At 47.8% G+C, this 16,543-nt stretch overlaps 1 long non-coding RNA gene across 1 annotated transcript in view; it reads left to right on the forward strand.

Annotated features, from left to right (window-relative positions):
- Nucleotides 1-15,855, forward strand: part of LOC142584470 (uncharacterized) — a 60,993-nt gene extending 45,138 nt beyond the window's left edge. Inside the window, exon 3 of the long non-coding RNA XR_012828798.1 lies at nucleotides 15,286-15,855. This is a non-coding gene — a long non-coding RNA (uncharacterized LOC142584470). The remainder of the gene's footprint in view (nucleotides 1-15,285) is intronic.
- Nucleotides 15,856-16,543: the final 688 nt, after the last annotated feature.

Genomic DNA, 16,543 nt, shown 5'->3' on the forward strand with positions numbered 1-16,543 from the left:
ACCTTAACGAAAGTTGTTCGTCTGCTGTGCTTCCCTATCTGTTGCTGCGTCAGTCTTTCTGTTGAGATGCAAGTGAACGATTTTCGCTAGGGAACCTGTTGCGTCATGGCTAATAAGCGCAGCAGCCCGGCGAGCTCGTTCGCGTGCGCCTTGAGGCGACCGCGTTTCCGGTATCGCTTCTCTGTCCCCGCCCTGCAACCGCGCAGCCGCTGCGCCCATCTCTGCATTATTCAAAAAAGTACATCGTGACGGAGCAGCCGTGCGCTGCCGCTCGTTAAGCGCTGACGAGCGCCGCTTGTTGGGGCGCGCACGACGGACGTCCGAGGCGCGGCTGATCGGAACGCGTGATCGACGGCTGACGCCTTTCGGGTCACTCCCGTGCCGGCCGAGCGATTGACGGTCCGCTCCGCGATACGGATGGCCCTGTATGCGGGTCACATAATCCGCGAGAACTTGAAGCGCTCTGCGACACGCTACATAGACGCCGCTGCATGAATCGCAGGCTCGTTAGTAATCAAGCTTAACCGCAGTTCGAACTAGAAGATAAGCTGATCTGTGTTCGCTCGATGGTCGGCGCCTGCACGCCCAGGCTCGTCGCGATCAGACAACCAGACAGCAGACGTTTCCTGCCGCTTGCGGAGTTTTCACCCGGGAAGGTGGCTCTCCGCGAGCTTCAGACTTACGGTTCGCGGTCACTCAGTTTAGGGAGTCAGTCACTGGACTGTGGGATTTGGTACCTTGCTAAGCGTTATGAGGTCCGCCTTTCCCGGACAACAATAAACCGGATTCCACTCAAGACCATTTTCAGAAGCCTTGAACCATGATGCATGTGCGGTCGGCGCGCGCAGAGTGCAACCAAGGAACAGCCAGATTACCTAAAATTGACCTATCTCTGCGACCATTTATAGACTTCGTGCGACTTGGAAGGTGCGCGCGACTACCTTTCTCTCTTGCCCCTACACGCATAGAAGTCCCCTTTCTCGAGTGCAGGGTAGCAGACCGGACATGCGTCTGATCTCTCTACTTGCGTGTCTCTGTGTCCTGGTACGGAGCGGTGCTTTTTCACCCAGAACAACGCTGAACAGCGCTCTGCGTTTCCCAGTACCGAGACCATTGCTGTCCCAGACGGCAATTGCCCGTAGTCATCGCTACATGGACAGCCCGTGCGCCACTGACATAAAGCTCGCTGTGGTCGTAACAGAGTACTTGGTGTAAACGTCACGGGTATATCTATAACCCAATTTTACGGCACCAACGTCGGTGGCGCAGTGCCTCTGGAGAAAACAGGGACGGCCATAATTTGTAACCTTTATTTTCGCTTTATATTATTTTCGTGCTCCGTCATTGACTTGGCCGGACGCCACCCGGGCGCCGCCGTCCGAGCCGGCCACCTCAGCAGCGCAGCACCACTCAGCTACCGCTACGGTTGCTTTACTTGTGAAAATCGACGTTATAATCGCTTTCATACAACGGTTTCCGCAATAAATGGCGCGAGAAAAATTCGTGGAACAAAGCGTTCAACAGAACACTGCTCAGAGTAGTACAGCAAGTTTCGCCTAAGTATGAAGATTGATCGGACGAATCAGCGTTTGTAAGACATTATCGCTCTCGTTGCGCAGGTGAGGGGACGAAATGACCTTGTTGTATATAAAGTACCGGCGAAAGCAGCCCCCCTTGAGCCGTTTATGAGGACTTGTTCATATTGTTACGGTGGAAAAGAGGACAAAGTCGTCGACGGTAAAGACGACGAAGTGGTAACAGTCTCTCGGGTTCTGTGCTGCTGTATATATACGCATCGTGTAAATACATCGTGTAAATAGTTTATACCCGTGACATTTTGGTGGAGGTGCGGGGTAATCGACGCAGAATCTCCATGAACCGTCCTTCTTTTTGACCAGCACGACAGGGAATGCCCAGGGACTTGACGATGGCTCAATGATGTTTTTCGCTAGCATCTTGTCAATTTCCGTTTTGATGGCGTGACGCTCCGAAGCTGACACTCGGTAGGGTCGCGAATGGATGGGTGGATTATCGCCTGTATGTATACGATGTTTGACAAGTGACGTCTGGCCTAAGGGTTGGTTGTTCAGGTCGAATATATCCTTGTAGGAAAGCAATAGACTGCAGAGCTGTTCAGTCTCTGCAGGAGTGAGATCCGGGGCGATCATTTTCCTAATGTCGTTGTCAGTACATTCAGCAGACCGGAAAGGCTCACAGGCAGCGTCGACGGCTAAGGTCTCAACGCAACTAACTTCGTAAGCAGTGATTGTAGCCAGGGTGATATCTTTCGGCAGAATTTGCTTAGGGAGCCCAAAATTCACCACAGGGAGATACGTGCTATTGTCTGTGACCCTCACTATTGTATGCTGAACGGTAACGTTGTGGGTGAGAGCGATGGCAGTTATGGGAGCGGAGATGTAATCACCATCGGGTACTGGCGTAGAAGGCGACATTTCGATGTATGTGAAGACCTGTGGTGGAACGTGAACAAAATCAGTCGGTCTTAGGCGAATTTCGTGAGGTGTCGGAGGAACGTCCAGCAGAGGCAGGTCAAGACGCACAGTACTTGAGGAACAATCGATGAGCGCTGAATGGGCGGAGAGGAAGTCTAGATGAGGTTATGGGGGATTGGTCAAGCACGGTGAAAAGGACGACAGTATGGCAGCCGGAAATGCTCACACGTGCAGTACACATTCCGACCACGGTCACCGTGCTACTGTCGGCGATTCGTGCGAACCGAGTAATGGCATGCGTAACAATTTTCTTTAAATGGCGGCATAGGCGGCTGCTCATAATCGATATGTGTGCTCCGGCATCTATGAGTGCTGTGACGGGTGTGCTTTCAACTTTGACGTCAAGAAGGTTATTTCTCGTAAACAGCGTCAAAGGAGGATTTTGCGGCGAATGCGACATTGCAGCACCACCTCGAGGTGCCGCATTGCCTATAGTCGGATACAACTTTAGAAAAAAGGGGGCGTTTACTCCTCCGAGGCGGAGGCACACGAGCATCCACCAATGGGCGCGCACTCTGGACTGACGTCACGAGCCGGACGGCCGGTGACTCCGCCGACGGAGAAGATGGCCGCCCGCGCTTCGAACTGGGCGAGTTCGCGTCAGCTGTGTGCTTCAGCCCCTCGTCAGAGTGAATTCCAGAACCGTTTGTGATGGTCTATCATGCCGGAAATATTACTACAAGCTTACGATGCGGCATTTGTGCCGCGTGCGTTTATTCTGAGCCGTGATCCGGCAAAGGAACATTGCAGCGAGCATCGCTGGCGCCGCGCTACGCTTTGCCTGAAAATAGGATCCCGCGGCGACCGCTATGAACACATATCCTGCGTGTTTGTTCCATGTTGTTTTATTTCGCTCCCGAGTGACGTTACGACGAGAAAAGTTTTCCAAAAACTGGCGCCTACATTTAGCGGCGGGATGGTTCGTGGTCGCTGCGTTTTTCGTCGGACGGGGTGAAGTGATGGAGCGAAACCATTCTCAGGAGAAATCATAAAAGTGTGCGCGCATGAAACAAACCTACGAGTGTCTCAACAGAAAATCTTTGCAGAAGAAGTCTTCAACGCAAAGATTTGTCGTTGTCAACTTAGCGTGTACGATCATTGTCAGCAGTGAGATAGCCGAGCGCCTAGCGACGGTGTTCGAGCGTTGTGTAGCACCGTCGATTGATTTCTGTCCACCAATGCTCACTGCACGCGCAATCTGTAGAATGCGTGCTGTGAAATTGTGAAAACACAAAACCAAAAAATATAAATTTTTATGCTATTTAAAACCAAGAGTATTTATTTAAAACGATGAATGAAGCATTTTTGTACCTTGTTGTCCCGACCGTATTATCGCCCCAGGTTTGTAATGGTTGCGATAAATGCATTGTTCTATATAAGTACTTTTTCAATAGAAACTGATTCATTTTAAGCTTGGAAAACGAGTAGTAGATACACCGTGTGCATGTAAACAAGCGCAAAAGCCACGCAGAGCTGCTCTTTCTACTTTTGTCACTTGCAATGAAGCTGAAGAGCAGACTAGGGGCAGCGTTGTAGAAGGCACGGGGTTATATTTCGGTCGCTATCCAGCATGTGCTGCAGCACATGAGAGCTCTGCTAAACCAGTCATCAATATACAAAAGTCTTTATTTATACCGAGAATTACGCGTTTCAGGAGTACGATTTTTCGAGCGGGACTATTTTAGTCGCGGAGGCAATCAGCTGTCGCGCTTCGGTCATCTGGGCGGGGCCTCCCCTTTTTTCTAAATTTGTATCCGACTATAGTTTTCCTGCTGGGACGGTCCTGGGTAGGTCGGCGACGGCGAGCGCTGAAGCTGGGGCGGACGTGACTGACGACGTTGAGGCGAGGGCGATCGAGCATAGCGGCGAGAGCTGTTATTCTTCTTCGCCTTCTCCCGCTTATCATGTTAGGTCGCTATATCTTTCAGGGCTCCTATTTTCATAACTCCGGAGATGGCACGGAAGTATATTCGCGAGCGATGCCTTTTCAGCCTTGAATAAACAATGATGCCGTCCTTGTATACATTGCAGAACTTCCCAATGGAGTCTTTGAGTACACATCCATCATCTTCTGAAACCATGCGCTTGAGTATTTCCTTCCGAACGGGAGCCTGTTATACACATACGTCAAAAGGTGTAACGAATGCTGTAAATTTATTTGCATTTTCCTTTAAGGGTACTCGCCAATATCCTTTACACAAGTATATTGCAAACCATGAGCGCCCAGCGGTGTCATCAATTATTTCGTCAATTCTTCGCATTCGAAAGGAAAAGAGATCGGTTTGCCTATTTATAATCCGGTAATCTGTACACAAGCGGAACGATCCATCTTCTTTAGCCATGGTCGCAATCGGGGATGAAAACGATGATGTGGACGGTCTGATGACGTCAGCGTCAATAAGTCTCTTCTTTTTTGCATAATGAATCCTTACCAACTAGCTCAACTTTCTGTCGTTCTAAGCTCCTGTTTCAACCAAGTCTTCTTCTCGTGGTTCATGACGTATATGGCTTCTTTCCAATGACACGTTTCTCTCGCAGTTCAAAGGGCACTTCGATCGTTGTGGTAGCTGATGGATAGGTGCTAACAGAGATGAGGTCCGGACACTTAAACGTCACTTCGTCGGCGCACGTGGCCATTCTGGGTTCTTTTTCTCTAATATGAGATCATTCTTCTATGTTATCAATTGTGTTGATATCATTCCATAGTATGTTCATTTTGAGTGGTTCCATGCCGGGTCGGGATAAAAGGAAATCAAAATCGACGCCAGACATTCACACGGACTACCTTCACACGGCCTACCTGGTCTCCAAAAGTAACTTCTGCTTCGGTCCATCTCGTGAAGTGCCTGCAAGTTCCGTCATAGCTGCAAACCATGATTGGCTTCTCTGGACAGACGTAATTGTTATCGACTATCTTCTCATTGACTAGGCTAATTGAAGCACTAGTGTGAGTCCACGCTGAGACGTTAAAATCGTTTACAATCATGGTAGCGAAGGGTATGTTTGGGCTCACAATACATAGTCTCTTGCTCTTTAATTGTATGCCCCAGCGAATAGTGATGCGACCACTTCTGAGACAATGCGTGTTTGTCACTCGATCGATGTTAAGCTTGATTTGCTACGTAGGGATTCGCATAAGGCAGAAAACCCTTTTTTAATTGCCCTATCTGGTTTCGCTCAGGTTCGACTTCTTGTTTCAACATGACTTCAGCTGTGGGCTCAAACGTTACGTACCTAAAACAATGAAAATGCTCCTCAGAAGTTAAAGGTGCCTTTATCTACATTTGATTCAGGTGGCCCTTGTGCATGCCGTGTACGATTAGAAGCACGGTACCTGATTCTAGAAGCTTTGGTTTCGCATCTTACAGCATCTGTCACTTCTCGAAGAAATAATCAATCGTGTCGTCATCTTTTTGTTTATACATAATCGCTTTGTTCCACTGTTCTACTGGGTTCATTCTGAAAACAATGAGAATGCTGTTATTCCATGACTTCTATGCATCTTCCTTGTGTTGGGTGAAATGCAAGTCGAACTGCTTGTTGGCATTTTCAGACAGGTAGGCTCGCATGTTGAATATTTTGTCGGAGTCTCTGTGCCAATGGTTCTGTTCAAACGCGTAATCAAATACGTTCTACCAACGGTCTACACTGAGCGAACTACCGTCGAGCATCCCCGCAGGGGCGTCTGCGTCAGCAAGCGTTTGGTGTGTTGCGACACCATGGACCCGAGCACACGAGGGTTGGACCCCCCGCGTGTAGCCGTGCGCGGCTATGCCGTGTCTGGGGAAAGGGGGATCCTGGGGGTTGAGCCAATGCTGGGTGTTTGGACCTTTATGGCCCCACGGTGGAGGTAACACACCTCTTTGGCCTCTGCTTCACATAGACGGCCCCTCCAGACTGACCCACCTGGAGGAAAACGGCAGTCGCCTTTTCCTGTCTCTCTCTCTACTCAAATCTTCGTCTTTCTCTCTCACTTTTGACCTTTCCTGTCTTCTTCTCTCTTCCTTTTACTTCCTTTCTTCTTGGCGGCAAGGGGTAACCTAGAGTGGCTATCCTGCCTTAATTCGTCTAAGGCTATCCTGCCTTAGACGAAGCACTTAATAATCACCTTTGGTTCAAGTGTCCTGCGCGAGTCAATCGAGGCCGGGTACATCAAGCTCCGTGTTAGGCCGTGCGTGCCAAATCCGCTTCGATGTTTCAAATGCCAGCGTTTCGGCCACAGTTCGCAGAGCTGTCGGGGCCGCCAAACATGTGCGAAGTGCAGTGCCCATGAACACACCACTGAAACTTGTGAGAACGCTTTGCACTGTGCAAACTGTGATGGGGAGCACACCGCGTACTGGAAAAAAGAAAAAGAAATTGTAGCGATCAAAGTAAAAGAGATTGTATCATTCAATGGAGGCACGCAGGCGTGTTTCATACCTACCTAAGAAAACCTTTGCGGATGTGACGCGTCAGGCGGCAGCGACACAAGGCTTCCGGCAGCTGGCCGACCAACAGGCAGTGAGTCGGCAGTTACGCCATCTGCCCCCGCGGTGGTTGCAGCTAGCGCTGCTACGCCAACCCAGCAGACGGGGCCATCGACCCCGAAGGTGGGCGCAGCCGAGGCTGCCCCAGCCTACCCGGCCCCTTCCAGCTCTGGCAACAGCCGGCGCAGCCAAATCCCTCAGGGAGCCTCATTGACCTCCGGGCTGGTGGGCGCAGGGGTCGTGCCCTCCAAGGCGGAACTCTCTCGGTTAACTTCTCGCTCGCAAGAGCACGTGTCCGGCGCCTCACAAGAGGCAATGGACACTACACCTATCCTCAAGGCGCACCAAGCGCCTAAGGAGCAGCGAGGCTCCCTCGAAAGCTTCAGAAAGGGCAAAACCCGGGTTACAGGGCCTCGAAGGAGCTCGGTAATCTAATCTCTGAAATCTCTGTAATTAATACTTCTGTTTATCTACACGCAGCACCTATTTACTGCCAATATGGATACACAAATAATCGAATGGAACGTCCGAGGACTTCTTAGGAACCTTGATGACGTGCAAGAGCTTATCTACAAACACAATCCAAAAGTGCTGTGTCTACAGGAAACACACCTAAAACCACAACACACAAACTTTCTCCGACCGTGTGTCACGATTCGCAAAGATCGCGATGATGCTGTCGCATCACCGGGCAGTGTTGCCATTTTTATCCATAAAAGCATTTCGTGTCAGCGTTTACAGCTACAAACGCCCCTTGAAGCAGTGGTGGTTCGAGCTGTTCTAAATAAACTCGTCACCATTTGCTCGCTTTACGTACCCTCACACTACAAATTAAACAAACGTGAATTTCAGTCATTTATACACGAACTGCCAGAACCTTATGTTGTTCTTGGGGATTTCAATGCGCGCAGCTGCCTGTGGGGCGACCCTCGTATAGACGCGCGAGGTCGTCTTGTTGAACAGTTCCTTTTTTCTTCAGGTGCGTGCTTGCTGAATAAGAAGGAACCCACATATTCATCATCATCATCATCAGCCTAGTTACGCCCACTGCAGGGCAAAGGCCTCTCCCATACTTCTCCAACTACCCCGGTCATGTACTAATTGTGGCCATGTTGTCCCTGCAAACGTCTTAATGTCATCCGCCCACCTAACTTTCTGCCGCCCCCTGCTACGCATCCCTTCCCTTGGAATCCAGTCCGTAACCCTTAGTGACCATCGGTTATCTTCCCTCCTCATTACATGTCCGGCCCATGCCCATTTCTTTTTCTTGATTTCAACTAAGATGTCGTTTACCCGCGTTTGTTGCCTCACCCAATCTGCTCTTTTCTTATCCCTTAATGTCACACCCATCATTCTTCTTTCCATAGCTCGTTGCGTCGTCCTCAATTTCAGCAGAACCCTTTTCGTAAGTCTCCAGGTTTCTGCCCCATATGTGAGTACTGGTAACACACAGCTGTTATACACTTTCCTTTTGAGGGATAGTGGCATCCTGCTGTTCATGATTTCAGAATGCCTGCCAAACGCACCCCAGCCCATTCTTATTCTTCTGGTTATTTCAGTCTCATGATCCGGATCCGTGGTCACTACCTGCCCTAAGTAGATGTAGTCCCTTACCCCTTCCAGTGCTTCGCTACCTATCGTAAAATGCTGTTCTCTTCCGAGCCTGTTAAACATTACTTTAGTTTTCTGCAGATTAATTTTCAGACCCACCCTTCTGCTTTGCCTCTCCAGGTCAGTGAGCATGCATTGCAATTGGTCTCCTGAGTTACTAAGCAAGGCAATATCATCAGCGAATCGCAAGATGCTAAGGTATTCTCCATCAACTTTTATCCCCAATTCTTCCCACTCCAGGCCTCTGAATACCTCCTGTAAACATGCTGTGAATAGCATTGGAGATATCGTATCTCCCTGTCTGACGCCTTTCTTTATAGGGATTTTGTTGCTTTCTTTGTGGAGGACTACGGTGGCTGTGGAGCCGCTATAGATATCTTCCAGTATCTTTACATATGGCTCATCTACACCCTGATTCCGTAATGCCTCCATGACTGCTGAGGTTTCGACTGAATCAAACGCTTTCTCGTAATCAATGAAAGCTATATATAACGGTTGGTTATATTCTGCACATTTCTCTATCACTTGATTGATAGTGTGAATATGGTCTATTGTTGAGTAGCCTTTACGGAATCCTGCCTGGTCCTTTGGTTGACAGAAGTCTAAGGTGTTCCTGATTCTATTTGCGATTACCTTAGTAAATACTTTGTAGGCAACGGACAGTAAGCTGATCGGTCTATAATTTTTCAAGTCTTTGGCGTCCCCTTTCTTATGGATTAGGATTATGTTAGCGTTCTTCCAAGATTCCGGTACGTTCGAGGTTATGAGGCATTGCGTATACAGGGTGGCCAGTTTCTCTAGAACAATCTGACCACCATCCTTCAACAAATCTGCTGTTACCTGATCCTCCCCAGCTGCCTTCCCCCTTTGCATAGCTCCTAAGGCTTTCTTTACTTCTTCTGGCGTTACCTGTGGGATTTCGAATTCCTCTAGGCTATTCTCTCTTCCACTATCGTCGTGGGTGCCACTGGTACTATATAAATCTCTATAGAACTCCTCAGCCACTTGAACTATCTCATCCATATTAGTAACGATATTGCCGGCTTTGTCTCTTAACGCACACATCTGATTCTTGCCTATTCCTAGTTTCTTCTTCACTGTTTTTAGGCTTCCTCCGTTCCTGAGAGCCTGTTCAATTCTATCCATATTATAGTTCCTGATGTCCGCTGTCTTACGCTTGTTGATTAACTTAGAAAGTTCTGCCAGTTCTATTCTAGCTGTAGGGTTAGAGGCTTTCATACATTGGCGTTTCTTGATCAGATCTTTCGTCTCCTGCGATAGGTTACTGGTTTCCTGTCTAACGGAGTTACCACCGACTTCTATTGCGCACTCCTTAATGGTTCCCATGAGATAGTCGTTCATTGCTTCAACACTAAGGTCCTCTTCCTGAGTTAAAGCCGAATACCTGTTCTGTAGCTTGATCCGGAATTCCTCTAGTTTCCCTCTTACCGCTAACTCATTGATTGGCTTCTTGTGTACCAGTTTCTTCCGTTCCCTCCTCAAGTCTAGGCTAATTCGAGTTCTTACCATCCTATGGTCACTGCAGCGTACCTTGCCGAGTACGTCTACATCTTGTATGATGCCAGGGTTCGCGCAGAGTATGAAGTCGATTTCATTTCTAGTCTCACCATTCGGGCTCCTCCACGTCCACTTTCGACTAACCCGCTTGCGGAAAAAGGTGTTCATTATCCGCATATTATTCTGTTCTGCAAACTCTACTAATAATTCTCCTCTGCTATTCCTAGAGCCTATGCCATATTCCCCCACTGACTTGTCTCCAGCCTGCTTCTTGCCTACCCTGGCATTGAAGTCGCCCATCAGTATAGTGTATTTTGTTTTGACTTTACCCATCGCCGATTCCACGTCTTCATAAAAGCTTTCGACTTCCTGGTCATCATGACTGCATGTAGGGGCATAGACTTGTACCACCTTCAATTTGTACCTCTTATTAAGTTTCACAACAAGACCTGCCACCCTCTCGTTAATGCTATAGAATTCCTGTATGTTCCCAGCTATTTCCTTATTAATCAGGAATCCGACTCCTAGTTCTCGTCTCTCCGCTAAGCCCCTGTAACACAGTACATGCCCGCTTTTTAGCACTGTATATGCTTCTTTTGTCCTCCTAACCTCACTGAGCCCTATTATATCCCATTTACTACCCTCTAATTCCTCCAATAACACTGCTAGACTCGCCTCACTAGATAGCGTTCTAACGTTAAACGTTGCCAGGTTCAGATTCCAATGGCCTGGTGCAGTACTTGGCCACAACCTCCTATATGAATACAACAATCAAACCCCGGACAGGCCGCCACATATTACTCTCTAGCAAACAGAACCTTTTCTTCAATAGATCTTAGTATAGTTTCCCCGTCTATACTGCCCGAACTCGAATCGGAAGTTACGAACAATCCTTGCAGGAGCGACCACTTCCTCATACTGCTAAGAACATCTAAAGAAAACGAATATCCTCCACGAGCTCCTAGCTGGAAGATAGATACAGCCGACTGGGAGAAATTTCGAACTCTCACTAGCATCTCATGGGCTGACATGTCTTCTTTAGAAATTGATGCTGCTGTGGAGTATCTTATAGCATTCATAATAGATGCCGCATCAAAATGCATATCCGAAGTAAGTGGTTTGGCATGCAAACGGCGTGTGTCGTGGTGAAACAGCGAATGTAGGATCGCCCGTAAGAAACAGAACAAGGCGAGGGGGCTGCTACGCGCTTCTCCCGCTGCAGAGAATCTTATCAACTTTAAGAAAGTAAAGTCCCAAGGCAGGCGAACCCGCCGACAGGCCAGAAGAGAAAGTTAGCAGAAGTTTTTATCGAGTATCAACTCGTTTACATGTGAGGCCAAAGTCTGGAACAGGGTTAATAGGATAAGAGGGCGGCAAACATATTCACTCCCTTTGGTAAATACACAGGGCGATACACTGCAAGACCAGGCAGAATAACTTGGGGAGCTTTTTGAGAGCGTGTCAAGTTCAACAAATTATTCACAATCCTTTCTCAAATACAAACAAATAGAAGAATGTAAGCCTTTCATCAGAAAATGTCGTCGGAATGAATCATATAACCGTTCTTTTAGTATTGCCGAGTTGAAAGCTGCCTTGAGCGCATGCAAGAGCTCTGCACCGGGACTGACAGAATAATGTATGAAATGATCAAAAACCTACACAATGACACGCAAGTTACACTACTCGCATTTTTAAACACTATTTGGGCTGTAGGATACCTCCCAACCGCATGAAAAGAAGCCATTGTGGTCCCTGTTTTGAAACAAGGCAAAGAGCCTTCCTCAGTGGCAAGTTACCGCACGATAGCCCTCACAAGTTTCCTTTGTAAGGTATTTGGAAAAAATGATTAATCGGCGACTCATTCATTTCCTTGAACAGAACAAAATGATTTATCCCTATGAGTGTGGCTTCAGAAAGGGACGCTCCACAACTGATCATCTTGTACGTATTGAAGGAAACATCCGTGACGCATTTGTACACAAACAGTTTTTCCTATCCATATTCCTCGATATGGAGAAGGCATACGACACAACGTGGCGCTACGGAATCTTGAGAGACTTGTCAGAAATGAGCATTCATGGTAATATGCTAAACCTAATAGAAAGCTATTTGTCCAATCTTACATTCAGGGTAAAAGTCGGCAATGTACTTCCACGTCCTTTTACACAAGAAACTGGTGTACCCCAGGGAGGCGTGCTTAGCTGCACGCTCTTTATCGTGAAGATGAACACGCTTCGTGATTCATTACCACCGGCCATTTTTTATTCTGTCTATTTGGACGACATTCAAATAGCTTTTAAATCCCGTAACCTCGCAGTGTGCGAGAGACAGGTACAGCATGGCTTGAACAAAGTATCAAAATGGGCAGATACAAATGGATTTAAAATCAATCCTAACAAAAGTTCTTGTGTTCTTTTTACACGAAAGAGAGGCCTGGTCCCGGATCCTTGCTTAGAATTGTGTGGACAACAAATACTTATCAACAAAGCGCACAAATTCCTAGGTATTATATTTGACGATAGACTCACTTTCATTCCACACATCAAATATCTCAAAGAAAGATGGCTAAAAACAATGAACCTAATGAAACTTCTATCTCAGACTACGGGGGTAGTGACAGAAAGTGTCTCATGAATCTCTAGAAGAGCTTAATTCGGTCACGATTGGATTATGGGGCCGTAGTGTACAACTCTGCCGCCCCGAGCGCGCTAAGAATGCTGGATCCTGTCCATCATGTAGGTATCCGCTTAGCCACTGGCGCTTTCAGAACAAGCCCGATTGAAAGCTTATATGCCGAATCGAATGAGTGGCCGCTCCACTTGCAGAGATCATACATCAGTTTTACATATTTCCTTAAAGTGCACTCTAATCCTGAACACCCATGTTTTAATACCGTTACCGATATGACGTGTGCTACAGTTTTCCGCAATCGTCCGTCTATAAGACAGCCTTTCTCGCTGCGTGTGAAGGAGCTTAGCGATGAAATGGATGTCCCACTCCTGGAGCATCGCTTAATGCGCCTAACCAAGCTATTACCTCCTTGGGACTGGCAGGTGATAGAATGTGACGTATCCTTCCTAAAAGTTTCAAAGCATGCTCCAGAGGTCGAAATTCGAATGCATTTCCTACAACTTCAGTACAAGCACTCATGCACAGAGCTCTACACAGACGCTTCCGAGTCACATGCCGGAGTGTCGTATGCAGCCGTTGGACCATCTTTTTCGGAATCCGATGTACTGCATCCAGAAACAAGTATCTTTACGGCACAGGCCTACGCTATATTGTCGGCTGTAAAGCATATAAAGAAATGAGAACTCCAAAAAGCCGTTATATATACAGACTCCCTAAGTATGGTGAAGGCCTTAATATCACCCTACAAACATAAAAATCCTGTACTCACTGAGGTCTATTCCGAGCTGTGCGAAGCTTATCTGTCTAACCAGCATATCCTCATATGCTGGGTACCTGGCCACAGGGGAATCGAAGGTAGCCTTCTGGCAGACCAGATGGCTACGCCAATTGCACCCCCTGCTGTTAATAATACTGCTTTGGTGCCTCTCAGAGATCAGAAACCTTACAAAGGAAAAAAACTGTGAAACCACTGGCAACGCATGTGGGACGCAGAAATAATCAACTGCATTTTATAAAGCCACAGTTAGGTTTTTGGCCCTCCCCAACGAAATCTCGGCGAACAGATGTCCTATCCTGTCGCCTCAGAATAGGACAAACATTTGGGACCCATCATTTTCTACTTACTGGAACTGAACCTTCAACCTGTGGTAGATGCGGTGAGAGGCTGACCGTTGTTGCGTACTCCAGGGTAGCGTACCGTACTGCTGCCGAGAAGTAGCGGCGCCTGCCTATCGAAGCTCGACCGACATCACTTATTGGGTAGCGTGGCGTTGTCGGCGGGCTGCAGGCATCCGGTAGATCATGGCGACCAAGCAGGGGCGAGACGATTTGCTAGTGCGAAACTTACACTGTTTATTCAAAGGTAGTTGAAAGAAAATAAGAAGAGCATGAAGTAAGAAGTATCAAGTATGAAGCATCTCAAAGTACATTTCGGAGCCCCTTAAATAGGCTCTCTACAAGTGTGGGCGGGATCTTGCTTCCGTCGAATGACACCTGACAGGCACGGAGAGAGGGCCCTTCCTCCTGCAATACCGAGGACGGGAAAGAGAAGTCGATCCTCTTTTCGACGAATCCGGGGAGAAGGTCGGGTGAATGACCTCTCCGGCGCTGTGGGGTCCGGCCAAGAGAAGGTGAATAGGATGAGGTAAGCACACACGATGCCACTACCATGAGAGGGGGGGGAAGGGGATGAGGTCGCCTGTGGGCTCCGGCTCAGGGGTAGGGTGAATGACCTGTCGCCACGTGGTGTCAGACGCCAACCCTAACACCGTCCTCCATGTGCTCCTGGAGTGTCGGGAAGCCGAAACCGAGAGAAAGAAACATTTTCCGCTTGCATATCGTTATTACATCCCTCTACACCCGGCTATGTTTCTTGGTAAGGAACCGCTTTTTAACACCAAGGCAGTCCTCAACTTCTTAAATGATGTCGTTCTACATGTTATAAGCCCATTGAATTCGTAGAGCATCCTCGCTCCAGAGGATGCCGCTGCGATAATTGTTTTGCATAGCACATGCCTCCAGGCCCTTGTGTTTCAAGGACTCTAAAGAGGCAGTAGTGCTCTAGTATATCTTATAACCTGATGTGTTTTTACACATCGTGTCATTCTATTTAAATGCATCTTAATGTTCATAGTGCACGTTATACGTCATCGGCGTAATCTTATTACACAGATTTTACGCACTTTAGCGCGACTATTTTTAAGGCCCCTTTACAGCCACGTCACACCAATTTCATAGAACTCATAATTACCCTGCGAACTCATCACCTAGAACATGGCGCTCTTTGGCCATACTTGGCCCTTGCGCCATTAAACATCAAACGTTCATTCATTCATTCATTCACTGTCGAGCATGTCCGGGCTTTCTGCTATGCTATTAGCCCTGTTCGATACAAGTACCGTCAGTAACGCTTGTTGCTGCTCCAGTACTTGCTTTTGCAACTGAGCTAACCGGGTTAACGCGTCTGACAAGCTTGACGTTTCTGCGCTTGCATCATCATATAGTTTGGAACATTCTCCTTATCGAAGTTTTGTTTGTTCCAGGTTTCAAAATCCGAGAGTGGTATGTTGGTCTTCGCAGTGCCTGCAGTGATGACTTCGCTTATCGGCTGTTTGGCATTGGCGGCGATGGCCGAACAAGGTCAGCCACCTCTTTCGAGGCAGCAACGAAGTTCTCACCGGCCAGTTCGCAGCCTGCGATCAGTGGATGGTCATCTCGCCGTGTGAGGTTGAAGGTTGCCCACATCTTCTGGTTGCTGCCACCGACTGCGCCAAATGTAAAGCATACCGGCGAAAGCTGCGCGCCTTCAGCCATTTACGAGACGTAGAGCCCTGGACGTTAGTGGCACGTACCCGCTCTGGCGGATTCGCCAAGAACTGGGCATTAAGTACCATATAACAATAAGAAAAAATAATTATAACATAACTGTAAACGAAATTGGTGAATAGGTGTATGGTAAGTAATAGGTAGATTCTAGCTGATGATTTAAATAGAATGTATAAATAAAAGAAAACAAAGATACAGTTATTATAATGGATTTTGTAGAATTATAACAAAACCTTAAGCTTTGATTTTATAATCCAAATCTTTCTCACCCTGCAATAAAATCCTGGATGGCATCGCCAAACTTCCTGTCGCTGTGCCGATGTGTCGAAGCCCCCAAAGATAGTAAATTTTGAACATTTATATCTAATATAAGAAGCCGGAACGGCATTTCTAATGTTCTTTTTCGCAATTCAGAATACTTTTGACAATCAATGAGAAAATTATCAATGGTTTCATGCTCCCCGCAAGAGGGACAGTTCGGTGAGGGAGCCAGACCAGGTCCGTGTAGGTAAAAATTTAGAAATGAAATTAGGCAGCGTAGTGAGGGAACGCCACGGGGCGCCGAGTAGTGCGGACGCGCAAACATCGGCTCCTGCTTCTCCAAATTATTTTGGTGAATTTCTTGGCCGAATCCTGGATTGTTGTGTATCATTCGACACATTTCGTCGTACGGAACGAGCCCATAAAGGACTATTGTCGATAGGTTAGCCTTTCGAAAATTTGAGAGACTTTGAACTACCGACTACGTTGTTCATCGGCTCACCCTAACGTGCGCAGCCTAGCGTCGGCGAGGCCTCCTTGGTAGGCCATGGCCCAGTCGGCGTCGTGGGGCAACATGCCCGAAGTGAGATGGTGGAAGGGTCGAGATCGACCCCAACGAAGGGAATTGCCCTGGCCGGACCGCGACAGTGGGCAGAAACAAGAAGGCTTGACCGAACACTCCGAAGTCGCCGGCCAGCACGGAGACTTGCAATG

Source organism: Dermacentor variabilis, chromosome 6, assembly GCF_050947875.1.
Source record: "Dermacentor variabilis isolate Ectoservices chromosome 6, ASM5094787v1, whole genome shotgun sequence".
NCBI classification, from domain to species: Eukaryota; Metazoa; Arthropoda; class Arachnida; order Ixodida; family Ixodidae; genus Dermacentor; species Dermacentor variabilis.